At 41.5% G+C, this 12138-nt stretch overlaps 1 protein-coding gene across 9 annotated transcripts in view; it reads left to right on the top strand.

Annotated features, from left to right (window-relative positions):
* RAB27B (RAB27B, member RAS oncogene family) overlaps positions 1-12138 on the top strand; it is a 190882-nt gene that overhangs the window by 129568 nt on the left and 49176 nt on the right. Inside the window, exon 1 of one of the 9 annotated variants that reach the window (XM_032309943.1) lies at positions 5620-5899. The exons of 7 other annotated variants lie outside the window; for them this stretch is intronic. The gene's annotated coding sequence lies outside the window, so the exon portion shown is untranslated. Of the gene's footprint in view, positions 1-5619; positions 5900-12138 lie in introns of those variants that run through there. One more of the 9 variants, XM_032309938.1, reaches the window with a different exon arrangement.

Raw genomic sequence — 12138 nt, 5'->3', positions numbered from 1 at the left:
GCTTAAAGGCTATATGAAAGCATTACTCATGAAACCATTTGGTCCTTTCCCGTTCAAGAGTCCTTTAACATAGAAAGAAAGAACTAGACTGAGTTACAGTAATTTCTATGTAAGGTCCCAGTGTATGCTTATTTCACATCCTAAGAAACTGAGACAAAATGAAGTTAGAAGTGGAAGGTTAAGAACACCATGGAGAGTAGATGTGCTACCTATAATTTATGTGAACAAGTCCACTTTGATGCCTAATATAGGTTTTCATGTGTTATGTCTATCGAGTTATTTGCTAGTAGAAATTCACTTTAGCACATGTATTTCTGGAACTTGCACCTTTAAAAGTAGTTAGCAAAACTAGCATGACCTGGGTGTCCAGTCTTGTGACTTTTAGTCATGCCGTGGGATTTCCTCAAACTGGGGAGGGGTTGATTTTATTTGTGATTAGACAGACTTTATATGAACTGAAAACCAGCAGAGGGTGGAGGCAAACCCGTGCATGACTCCTTGGCAAAGCCTTCTCTGCCACCCTTCACAAGTTACCTAACTCACCCTTCAAAAGAAGGGTGAGTTAGGTAACTTCTGATCTATCAGTGTGAGGTTCAAGTGCATAGGCACGATGCCAACTTTTAAACATACTGGGAAGGAATGAAAGGCAGTATCTTGCCCAGAAAGTTAAATCAGTGGCTCATGTTACCAAGGGCAAGAGAGAAGAAACCAAAGCGATTTGTTGTTTACAGCTTCAAAATCCTCATTTTCTCTTAGAGCACCTTATATTTTTCTTTCATGGTCTTCGCTTTATCCCCCAGGCCTGGCAGAGTATCAGGCACACCTAACTTAATGACTGTGAGACCCTCTCAACTTTATCAGGCTGTACCCCGAATTTACTTTCTCCATGGCTAACAGTTTTTATGCAAAAATATATACACATACTTTAGTAATTTGTAATGTTGCCTTTATTAAAATGTTTTGTTTCCTTCTGTTTAAGACTACTTGAATATTAATTTTATTTTGATTGAGATGATATATCTTATAGATTTTTAAAAATTATGCTCAGTTAGCCACTGCATCACATAGTTTTTTTAAAAAACGGTGGTAACTCCTTATAAACCAGCATAGATCGCCCCCTAAGCACCCAGTCTCAATCCCCACAGTAAAACATTTTGGTCATCTTTTTCATTGTACTTACATATTTCCGAATGGTTTGCTTATTCTATTCTTTACTTAGCAATTTTACACATTGTTTACTGATGGGCTGTTATCATGGTTGAAGATTTAGTTGTCTTAATTATGTACATAGATCGTCTTTCCTTATCTCCATGCTCTACATATATATATTTTGGGAGGAAATGCATGTTTTCCTGAAATGACATCAATCAATGTTGGTTTGGATGCTTGGGAAATTACCTGATAATTGGTTAAAAGGCAGGCAAAGGAAACCAAGAAAGATTTAATTGTTCATAATTGTTTAATTATTGCTCACATCATAATTTATGGTTCCTCTGTTGTCAGCGTTCCCATTTTTCTGATTATATCCACATCTGAACAGAGTTGTATATTATTACTATGTTTCTTTTCTCTCCTAGCCTTTTCTCCCCACTGGAGTTAGTCATATCCTTTTTCAAATTTGTTTAGTAAACTTTGTGTCTACTGTAAGTTATTCACAAATGCCCCCAAATGATCTTTCAGTAGCAGTCAGAGCAGTCTAACTGCTGTAACGAATGAGCCTCTGAGTCTCAGTGGCTTTATGCAGTGTATGTTGATTTCTTGCTCATGTCATGGTCCAATGTGTGGCAAGGAGGCCTTCTATACCACACAATCATTCAGAGCTACACATTTCTTCTACTCTCTTGGGGCTCTCATGTTTTCTAAAGCCTCAGAACTCTTTACGGAGTCTTGTGTCTGGATACCAAGGAAAAGGGAAAGCACAGAGGATTTCCCAAGTACTTTAGGGGAAAGGCCTGCAAATAGTATATGTCCCGGCTACCCACATGCCAGAGGCTAGAACGCAATTACATGTCTCTCTACCTGCAGAAGGTTAAGAAATGAAATCTGGTGGGGGTGCTCAGGAGAAAGAGCACATGGACTCAGATGAGCATTTCCAGTCTCACCACACACATTTATCAATAATTCTTCAAATGTATATGTACATCCTTCCTTCCTTCTCCTGGAGTCGTTTCCTTCTGCTTTCTCTCCAGGCCTGCTTCACAATTGTTCTGGAGAATTCACTTTTATGTCTCCTATGTTGGACCTGCATTTCTTGGGTCCAATCTCTTTCTCTTTCTTGATTTATAAGCTTGTTTTCGAGATCCTTCTTTAAAAACTGTACAAGAAGTCCATTTTTCTATCCTGGCAGATCTGAAAATATCTTCAATCACACTTTACTGACATTGTATCGGGGTACACAATTCTAGGTTCAAAATAATCTCATTTTTAAATGTGAAGGCATTTAAAGAATCTTCTGGGTCTGTTACGGCTCTTGAGAAACCTAATGCAGTTTTTATTCTTTTCCTTTTATGTGATATGCTTTATGTTTCTGGAAGATGTTTCATGTTCTTTTTATTTGGGCTTATAATTTTCAGAATGATATATCTTGGTATATTTAATTAATCAATTGTTTTTAAAAATTCTTTTCTTGGACGTTTAGTGGAAATTTTGATCCCAAAGATTCATGGTTGTGATTTCTGGAATCATTTTTGCACTACCCATTTAATTACTTTTTCGACCCTTTCTGGGTAGAGAGAACTCTTTTCTGGAACTTTCTGGAATTCTCTTTAGTCAGAAAATTTCCCCCTTTTTCTAATTTTTTTTTATTTTCCTAACTTTTTGTTCTATTTCCCTGAAGTTTTTTTTTTTATCAGAATCTTAACAACCCATCTGTCAAATTTTTAAAATTTTGAGTAAATTTTCAACTTTGAGAGATTTTTCCTGTCTTGCATATAAATTTCTTTTTAATTCTTTTTCTATAGGAGCAGAGTAAAAATATGTGTTCATCTTGTTAAACCACAAATTACTCTAGTTTACTTTCTCCAGAAAATAAACTTCCAGTCTCCTGGAGGCTGGGATGAGCAGATGGAGGAACTTATGGTTGGTTGATTGCACGGCAGTGGGGAAGGAAGTTTTGGGTCCAAGCATTCTGTAGACAGAAGTCTAGCCAAGCCCCTGTGTTCACCCTACCACCTGGCCTCCTTCTATGGTGGTATTTCTGCCTCCTAGGTCCAAGCCTCGCAGGCTAAAGCACAGAGAATCATCTTGCTTCTTATCCATAACCCCTCCTACAGGCATGCAGAATGTAAACTCTTCTCTTCCAAGTCAGTTACAAGCCTCCATCTGATTTACACTCTTTCAACCATCTTTGCTGTTTATTTTGTCGTTTGAGGTCTCTTCTTCTATCTGTTTCTATTATTTAGTAACATTTTAAAATCCTCTTCTTCTCATGTTAGAGGGGTTTAGGAAGGGCGAGGATGAAGTCTCCCATGTACATACATGTATCTGTTTATTTTAGTGCTCTGTTTATTGGTCGATAAACCCATTGACAGATTATGTCTACTTAATCTATGCCGCAGAAACTCAGGGTACAGGAAGGCATTTATTTTGACTATGACGCATGGTGCTGCCCCCCTGTTTTCACTGGTTTTGTGGGGTCTTTTATTCTCTTCTACCTTTGGTCAATGTGGCCTTCCTGAGGTGGCCCAGAATCACTTCTCTCCTGTTCTGCCACCATTCTCCTTGGGACCCCCCTTCCCCCAGGGAAGGAAAACTTCCACCACTTTCCAGCAGCTGAGTAGCATCACTGTGTAATGTTAATGCCTCTGAGCCTCAGAACCCAAAGATGGGACTTCCGTGGTAGGTGACACCAGGAGGGCCGTCCACGTGGAAGTGGGCCCTATGAGGCAGCTGGCCCGCTTATCTGGGAGCAGATGAGAAATGTCTGCGTTAGACTTTCTTATGCCGGGTATTTTTCTAGAAAAGGGGAGGCAGCACAGGGTAGTGACCACCCTGAGCCCTGCCTTTGGGGTCAGCAAACCTGAGTTCTACCTTTAAGATCCTCATGATTCTGGGCACGTTGTTGGGACTTTCTCAGTCTCCGTCTCTTCTTCCTTAAAGTGGGGACAGTAAAAATAATAGATTCCTTGCCTTCTTCAAAGCAGTGTGATGAACATCAAATGAGATGATCTACAGGCAGGGCTTGAATAATAGCTATTTGGATTAATGTAAACACATACACGGGGGGAGGAATACAGCTTATCACTGATGAGCATAGAAAATCATTTTTAAAATATTTTTTGAGAATCATTTGAAATTAATGTGCTGCCTATGGTAGAATAAATTCAGAGTTATGTTCTTTCTTTTATCTCTCTCTAGGCCCAGGGACACACGCTTATTATATACTCAGATGTTGCTAATGGATACAAAACAGATTTGCCATTAATACAGATTCCCAGTACATTTTGAATATCTACAATTCAAACCTCCTATACTTTCTCCTAATAGTTCAGAATAATTTTTATTAATTGGACCTTACTTTAGGATAATGAAGTAGACCAGAGCTACCAAAATAACATGTATGAACAACACGTGTGTATATAGAATTTACAGTGCTAGGCACCATTCTCTTTTGCTCACAATAACCCTATCTAGGCATTTTATCATCCCAGTTTTCTAGACAAGATCCTTGAGGCAAAGGAAACAGAACATCCATATTTTCTAATAGTCTTGTGGGACCCAATACTTTCTCCCATTGTCCTCTTCTTCACTCTTTCGCTGCTGGGTGTGACATTGGGTTTTGGTTTGGGGCTCTTCCTTCATCTTCTCCACCCACAGCATTCTCAGGGAGATGCTCCCCAGCTGGAAACAGCGGTGTCTCCCAGATAGTCCCGAAAGCCCCCTGCCAGAACTGAGTCAAACAATTAAAATTTAAATAGCATCTCATCATTTCCCAACAATGGTTTGGAACATTTAAATGTTCTTCTCGGAGGAATAATTCCATTGTTATTATACATATGTAACCTTGGATTCTCCCCCTTACCATCAGCCTATAAACTCTGGGATGCCAGAGTCAGTCTGAACTGTTCCCTCAAGAGAGCCAGCCAGGATCTGTGTTGCAGACAGAAGGAGCCAGCGTGCCTAGAGCCGGGTCTGCCACGTGTAGACACTTTATAATTATTTGTTCAGTGCATGTGGACGCTCTAGATTTTTCTTTGCTCTCATAGACATGAGCTCTACTTACTACCCTACCGCTCTCTGAAGTGACATTAGGAGGCCAAAAAAATTGGGACGGTGCATACTGCTTAAAGCATTCAAATGACCAGGTCCCAACTTTCAAAGCACTGATTTCGTTAGGTCCCCTCTTATTTCCCAGGGCAGTTCCTTGCTCTGCCCGCCGTTCAGGAGACATCCCCTGGGAGGAGAGAACGCAGTGCCTTGAAAGAAGCTCGCACAGTGCCCCGGGCTCTTTGAATAAGATGTTGCAAATACGACACGGGAAAATAGAAGAATAACAGTGAGCTGGCTGCCTGGGCTTACAGCCCCGCAGTGGGGAGGATTTACAGGAGCCCCGCGCCTTTGAGTCACCAGCAAGATTGCCCGAGGTGAGCTCGGCACGTCGGCGTTAGGACGGGGAGACACGCCTTCTTCTCACACAGACCTTCCAGATCCCGGAGGCTCGGCGGCCGACCCGGGGGTGGTTCTCCAAGTCCTGCCCCTGGCAGTCCCGACGGGCAGGGGCTGGGGACCGATCCCGAGCGGCAGGTGGGGAAACTAGGAGCTGTCCCCACGAGCGGCGCCCCGTAGAGCAGATCCCGTGCGGTCGCGGGCGCGGGAGCCCCGGAGTCCGGGCTTTGGCAGAGCGGACCGAGACCTCTGACACCCGACACCCAGCGCTCCCGCGGAGAGACTTCGCAGGCTGGTGAGTTGCGGCAGCCGCGCTGCCAGGGCAGGAATGCGCTCTCCGCCCGCCCCGGTGCTCCCAGCCGCCCGCCCGCCAGAAGGAAGTGAGACGTGGACGGGGAGCGGCGGGCCGGGAGGGGGGCGAGCCGAGCCCAGCGGAGCGTGTGCCCTGCGGGGGCCGGTGCGGGGCGCGAGCGCGCGGCTCCCGGGGCACCGCGGTGGGGTCGGCCCCGGAGCCCCGGGAAACCCGGGCCGGCTGTGTTCTGTCTGGGTATTTCCGTAGCAAACAGCTGGTTAGCATTAAACAAACACCACCGCCTCAGTCCCCCAAACAAGTCACAGCAATGCCAGCTTCCTTCCGTCTGTATCCCCAAACAGCTCAAATAATTGATGATGATGATGATGATGATGATGATGATGATGTGTTTAGAGAAGGGCAAGTATTTGAGTGATCCGAGCCAGCTAAGTAACAGGAATTTTTTTTTTTTTTTTTGCTTCCACAGGTGTGGTGGCCACAGAGAAATCAAAAGTAATTTGTCTTCCCGTATTTTTGCTCAGTTATTTCCAAACCCTGATCCTCGCATGGCCACTGCGAGGGTGTTTGCATGGGTGCTTGTTCACGTGGCCACGGTACCTTAACTTCCAAGAGCTTCCCACCCAATACAACATAATTTGATTCTTCGAAAAATACTGAGGCAGGTGACTGGCGAAGGCTGCAGGCTGTCTTAGGAGGGAAGAGCCATGTCTGGTTCAAGTCACCACCCCTGCATCATGCTTAGTGGCTTTTTATTTCAAAATCTAAAATTAAGGATATAAGGTTCCGGTTGATTAAATGGTACATTACCAAATTAAGTCCAAATTAATAAATGTGGTTCCAGGGTTATTAACAACAAAATTATTATTTAAAATAACAGTATCCATGAATTTTGATATGTTTCTATTTTTTTAATGTGTACTTATTCTTAATATTTAGTTACAGTCATGCATATTCAGTGATGTTATTAATAAATATACATATTTATATGCATGGTTGTATAGTTCTAAATTTGAGAAGTTAACAGAGAAGATGGACTTCGGCATTACAGACTTAGGCATTTAAGTTTGTTGAATTTTCAAGTTATTATAAAGTCCACATTGTAGTATTAAATGAGAACCATACTTGCCTTGTGCCATTCCCCCTAAAGAGTTATTTTTCATCGTTTCTTAGCATGATCCTCTACCCAGATGGGATCAGCCTTTCTTGAAGGCAAGAGGAGATTCTTATGGGTGACCCAAAAAGGGTCATCTTGACAGTTTTGTTTTAGTGAGGCTTTTCTGCTTAAGGGTTATGGGCCTCTCCTAAATTGTTACCATCATTGCTTTCAAAAGGAAAACAAACATTTCAGATGAAACTGGATGAGCCTGTTCTCATAGTTGCCAAGAAGTAATAAAGGGAATCTGTCAAATGTGAGCAATGGCGGCTCTCATGGGCCATTTCTGGAACAGGAATATTTGACCTGATAACGAAGGTGACCTCAGACATCCGTCCTCTCAGCTCCTGAGACACCAGCTTACTCTAAAATTATCTACTGGTTTCTGAGTTGCTTTTCATTTAGTTAACTGGTTGTTTTTTGTTTTATTGTTTTTTTTCCCCCTGGAAAAGTGGAAGTCAGCCGAAACCCCAGGTTGTTCCGAGCAGAAATCTGCTCTTTTCCTACCCTCACTCTTTGAAGTTTCAGGTTGGGTTTTCGGTCTTTCAGATCAGCAGAGCATGAAACATAGACTATTCACATAAAGCTCACCTAGCCATTAATCTAGTTTCTTGAGTTGATTCATCAAGGTAGCTTAGCCAATAGTTCAGCTCTTAAGCAAGTAATTGTAATGTCAATATGCAGGAAAACAATTACAGTAAAAATAGACAGGACAAACCAGGTGTTTCCCATTGGAGAGTATGTCACTTTCTAGAGTTGGTGTCTAAAGGAGAATGATTTTTTACTCATTATTAGGTGTACTTGAGCTGAAGTTTATGATATAGTAGTAGAACGTAGCAACATCACTAAGCATAATAAAAGCCTATTGTAAACCCCATTCGTGGAGTTGAGAGTTTTACTTAATTTGTTTCACACAATCATTATTCGTGTTTTCCAAAGACTAACCTTCTTTCGTAGGTCCTCCTTGAATGAAGGAAACTTGTCTAAATGACCAGTAATGATACTAAAACTCTGTTTAACACATAATCACAAAAAATACCATCTCAAATCTTTTTACGTGAACAACTTCCATGTATTAAGAAAAATAATTTAAGTTTCTTGTTCACTTATTTAACAAGTATTTATTACTGCCAAGCACTCTTCTGGGCTCTGTGTGGACAGAACTGGACAAAACAGACAACAGATGAACATCCCGGCCCCACAGAGTTTGCCTTTTACCGGTGAGATAGGAAATAAACAAGATACACAGAAGCTGAAGCTATACTTCATGAGAGATAAATGCTGGGAGAAAATATAAAACCGTGGGGGCATGGCCAAGCAGGTGTTGAAATTTTAGATCAGGTGCCCAGGGAAAGCTTTCTTGCAAAGATGATATTTGAATATTGGTCTGAAGGAAGTCAGAGAGTAAGCCGTGCGATTTTGAGTAGGAAGAGTTTTCCAGACAGAAAGGATAACAAGCAGTGCTTTGCCTGGCATCTTCTAGGAAACCAAACAGGCTGCAACACCTAGAAGGGGGCTGGGGTAGCAAAAAATGGGGGTGGGGTGATAATGGGGCCAGGTCACAGAGGGCTTTGAAAGTCCTGAAAAACATGTTGACTTTTGATTTTTTTTTTTTTTTTTTCTGAATGAAGTGAGAAACTAAGATTTAGATACTGTCCATTGAAAATTCATTCAAGAGACTAATCATACTCTGAGCCTTGGTATTTTTCTAAGCCAGTGGGTAATAGAGGTTAATATCATGGAAATTACATTCGAGCTTAGAGATAGACACTTAAGTTAATATACAGATTAGCAATCATCCAAGTTTCAATGCTATTTTAAAAAATGTAATGTGAACTAAGGAGAGTGACCTGGGAGGGGTAGGAGGATGCTGTATGATTCGGAAGCAAAGCCTCAGAGAAGGCCATCTTTCTGAAAGATCACCCTGTCCTCCTCAAAGAGAAGGGGGTATAGGGTGAGCAGAGAAGAGACCAGGAGACTAGGTAGGGGGTTATGCCAGCAGAAGACAGTGGCATAGATCGGGAATAGTTGTCCTGGAGAGAAAGAAATAGATTCAGGACCTCTTTGAAGACAGAGCCAACAGGACTTGCTGACAAATCAGATAAGGGGGTGGATTGAAGAAAAGGGAGAATCAAAATGATCATTAGGTTTCGTATGGAGTTTTATAAGACAGGTGGTGAAGCTCTTTCCTGAGGTGGATGAAGCCAAGAGAAAAAAAAATTGGAAGGGAAATGCACAATTCATTTTCAGCCTTTTGAGATACTCTTAGGTATCCATGTGGAAATGTTCAATTGGGCTTTGGATATAGAACTTGGAGCACTTGGAAGAAGTCACAGCTGCTCATAGAAATTTGGAAATAGAGATTCTGTGGGAGCTATTAGACCCCTGATCTTGAGGATATTACCAAAGGACCACACTCTGGCTTATTGTAACATCGAGGGATCTTGCAGAGGAGTCAGTAACCACCCCCGCCCCCCCACAAAAGAGTGTTGTCACAGAACCCAACCCAGGAAGTGTTTCCAAAAACAGGGAATGGTCACTTGGGTCAGATATTGCAAAGACACAGAGTGAGACGAGGACCAGGAAGTGATAATTGCCTGTGGCAACTTGGAATCATTGGCAACCTTGACAGAAGACAGAGTTGTTAAAAATAAGGAATTCAGATAAACTAACTTTAACAAATGCTGGAAAGAGCGTTTTGCAAAACCCCCAAAGAGAGACTACTAGAGAAATTAATGAGGCTACATAGAGGCTCTAGTAAAAGCCATTTTAAAAAACTGGCTTCTAGAACAGATGAACAAAGGGGCACATAATTAGAAATCCTTACAAAGGTGTTGTGAGCTGTCGAGAGAGAATGAAGAGGAGTAAAACCCAGAGTGGGCTGAAGCCTGGAAGGAGTGCTGAGGAGAACCAAAGATTCTTCTAGCATTGTTTAAAGCGAAGCAGTGAATAAGGAAGTTAATGGATGTGAGTGAAAGTAGAATTACTCAGTTTCTATTGTGTTTCCTTCTAATTTCTACAAAAAAGAAAATAGTGTACCAAAATGGGAAGGAATTGATAACACCAAAAGAAAATTTAAGTCAAAGGAAGTTGAGAAGTTATTGTGACCGGGAGTAACTTCTTTAAATGGGCAAGAATAATGCTGGGTTTGGTCAAGAAGACCTGTCTGAGGAAACTTGTGTTTCAGTGGAGACTACAGGATATTTGGGAGCGACTCAAGTGGGCAGTCAGGACAGAACGATACAGATGGAGCCGAGGAACCTGCTGAGATCTCCACCTAGGAAAGAGTGTGGTGCCTTCAGTGAGCTCACAGAGGGTTTAAATGGAAGGCAGGGGGTTAAGAGGGGCTGAAAAGACCACTCAGGAAGTCATGGCAGGGACTGAATACAACCAAAGAAGACCAAGGAATGTTCCACTCCAAGAATTCTTTGTTGCAGCCAAGAGATGGCCTGTGCTGGGAGGCTGCACCAAATGACCTTTATTATCCCTGATATCTTGATCTAATCTCTGGTATCTGGGGATAAGGGCATCTCCAGAAAGATGAGACGGCGAGAGGAAAAGTGGAGCGTAAGGATGGGTGTGTGCTATCCTCGGATGGGGAAAGCTGCCTCAAGGCCCAGACTCGGTCTCTTCTGCAGGCTTGGAAAAGGCCTGGTGTGCATCTGTTTCCGGTGCAAACTGGGAGGAAGTCTTTGAATTCTATGCTGTGGTTTTCTCTGTCAAATGAGTGTGTGATGATAACTGAGTTGTTGCAAAGACGGAATGCCCTTGAATCATGAATGTTTCTTTCTCATTCCCAGCAGCGTTTCTAATCAAGTGTGGTCTGCGTGGTTCTCACTTCTTACAGTTTGTCACTCTCTCAAAGGACACTTTGACATTCAAAATAAACCCATGCATGAGGCCAAGGAAACCAGAAGTTAGTTTCCTCTCAGTTCCTGGAAAGTGTTGAATTCGGGTGATTTTTGTGAATAAAGTCTTGAAGTCTGGTGCCTTTGTTCTAAAGTAGTAATGTTGGTTCTTAAAATCAATATAGTAAATATCCACATGCAGGGAGTCTTGGCAGCTTGAGAACAGAGAATTATTTCAAGAGAAAAGAAACAATTCAAATTCATAAATGTTGACTATGTATTTAAAGAAAGATGCCATGTTTGCATCATACTATTTTATAACCAGTAGAAACATTTTTATTTGTCTTATTTTTTAGGAACTGTGTCTTTTGTTTGTTTGTTTGCTTTTTAAGAAAGGTTCTATTTTATTTTATTTTTTTAAGATTTTATTTATTTATTTGACAGACAGAGATCACAAGTAGGCAGAGAGGCAGGCAGAGAAAGAGGGGGAGCAGGCTCCCTGCCTAGCAGAGAGCCCAATGTGGGGCTCGATCCCAGGACCCTGGGATCATGACCTTAGCCGAAGGCAGAGGCTTTAACCCACTGAGCCACCCAGGCACCCCAACAGGAACTATGTTTTTTAAAAGTGTGTAGATGAAAAAAAATAGTTCAAAACTGCTTTCAGATTAGTCTTTTTTTTTTTTTACAGTAAGCATGTTATTGTGTATGATAACTTGATCCAGAAAATGAAAATAAGGACTCAAAGAATTATTGACACCCTTTGGAGAGCACAGATTCTACTGTAAAGCATAAACTTTAAAGAAAATTGAATTAGTTATCTCAAAGTTGACAGTGGTATTCATTGCAATAAAAGATCTGCTCACCATAGTAAAACTGATTATAGCAATTTAACCTCTGGCATAATTTTTGTATATTTGAATTTTTTATTGAAAAAAGTCATAAAGTGCCTTTGATGTGTCAGCAGCATATTTGGTATTTTGGTTGAAAAAGTCTGAATAAAGCAATTCCTGCTCTTGAAGAACTTAGAATCTGGTATGTTAGAGAGATCCTTGAAAAGATCATTTTAGTGTCACCAGCTAAGGTTTCAGTTAGTGGTTTCAATGCAGTATTGTGATAATAAACAGGAAGATAAATTTAAGGGGGTTAAAAACTCTAGAGAGATCAGTTAGGAATGGGAAATAACATCTGAAGTTAGCTCAGTGATTGTATGCTTGGAGAAG

The sequence above is a fragment of the Mustela erminea genome, chromosome 13, assembly GCF_009829155.1.
Source record: "Mustela erminea isolate mMusErm1 chromosome 13, mMusErm1.Pri, whole genome shotgun sequence".
NCBI lineage: Eukaryota > Metazoa > Chordata > Mammalia > Carnivora > Mustelidae > Mustela > Mustela erminea.
This window is presented reverse-complemented; position numbering and strand designations above follow the sequence as displayed.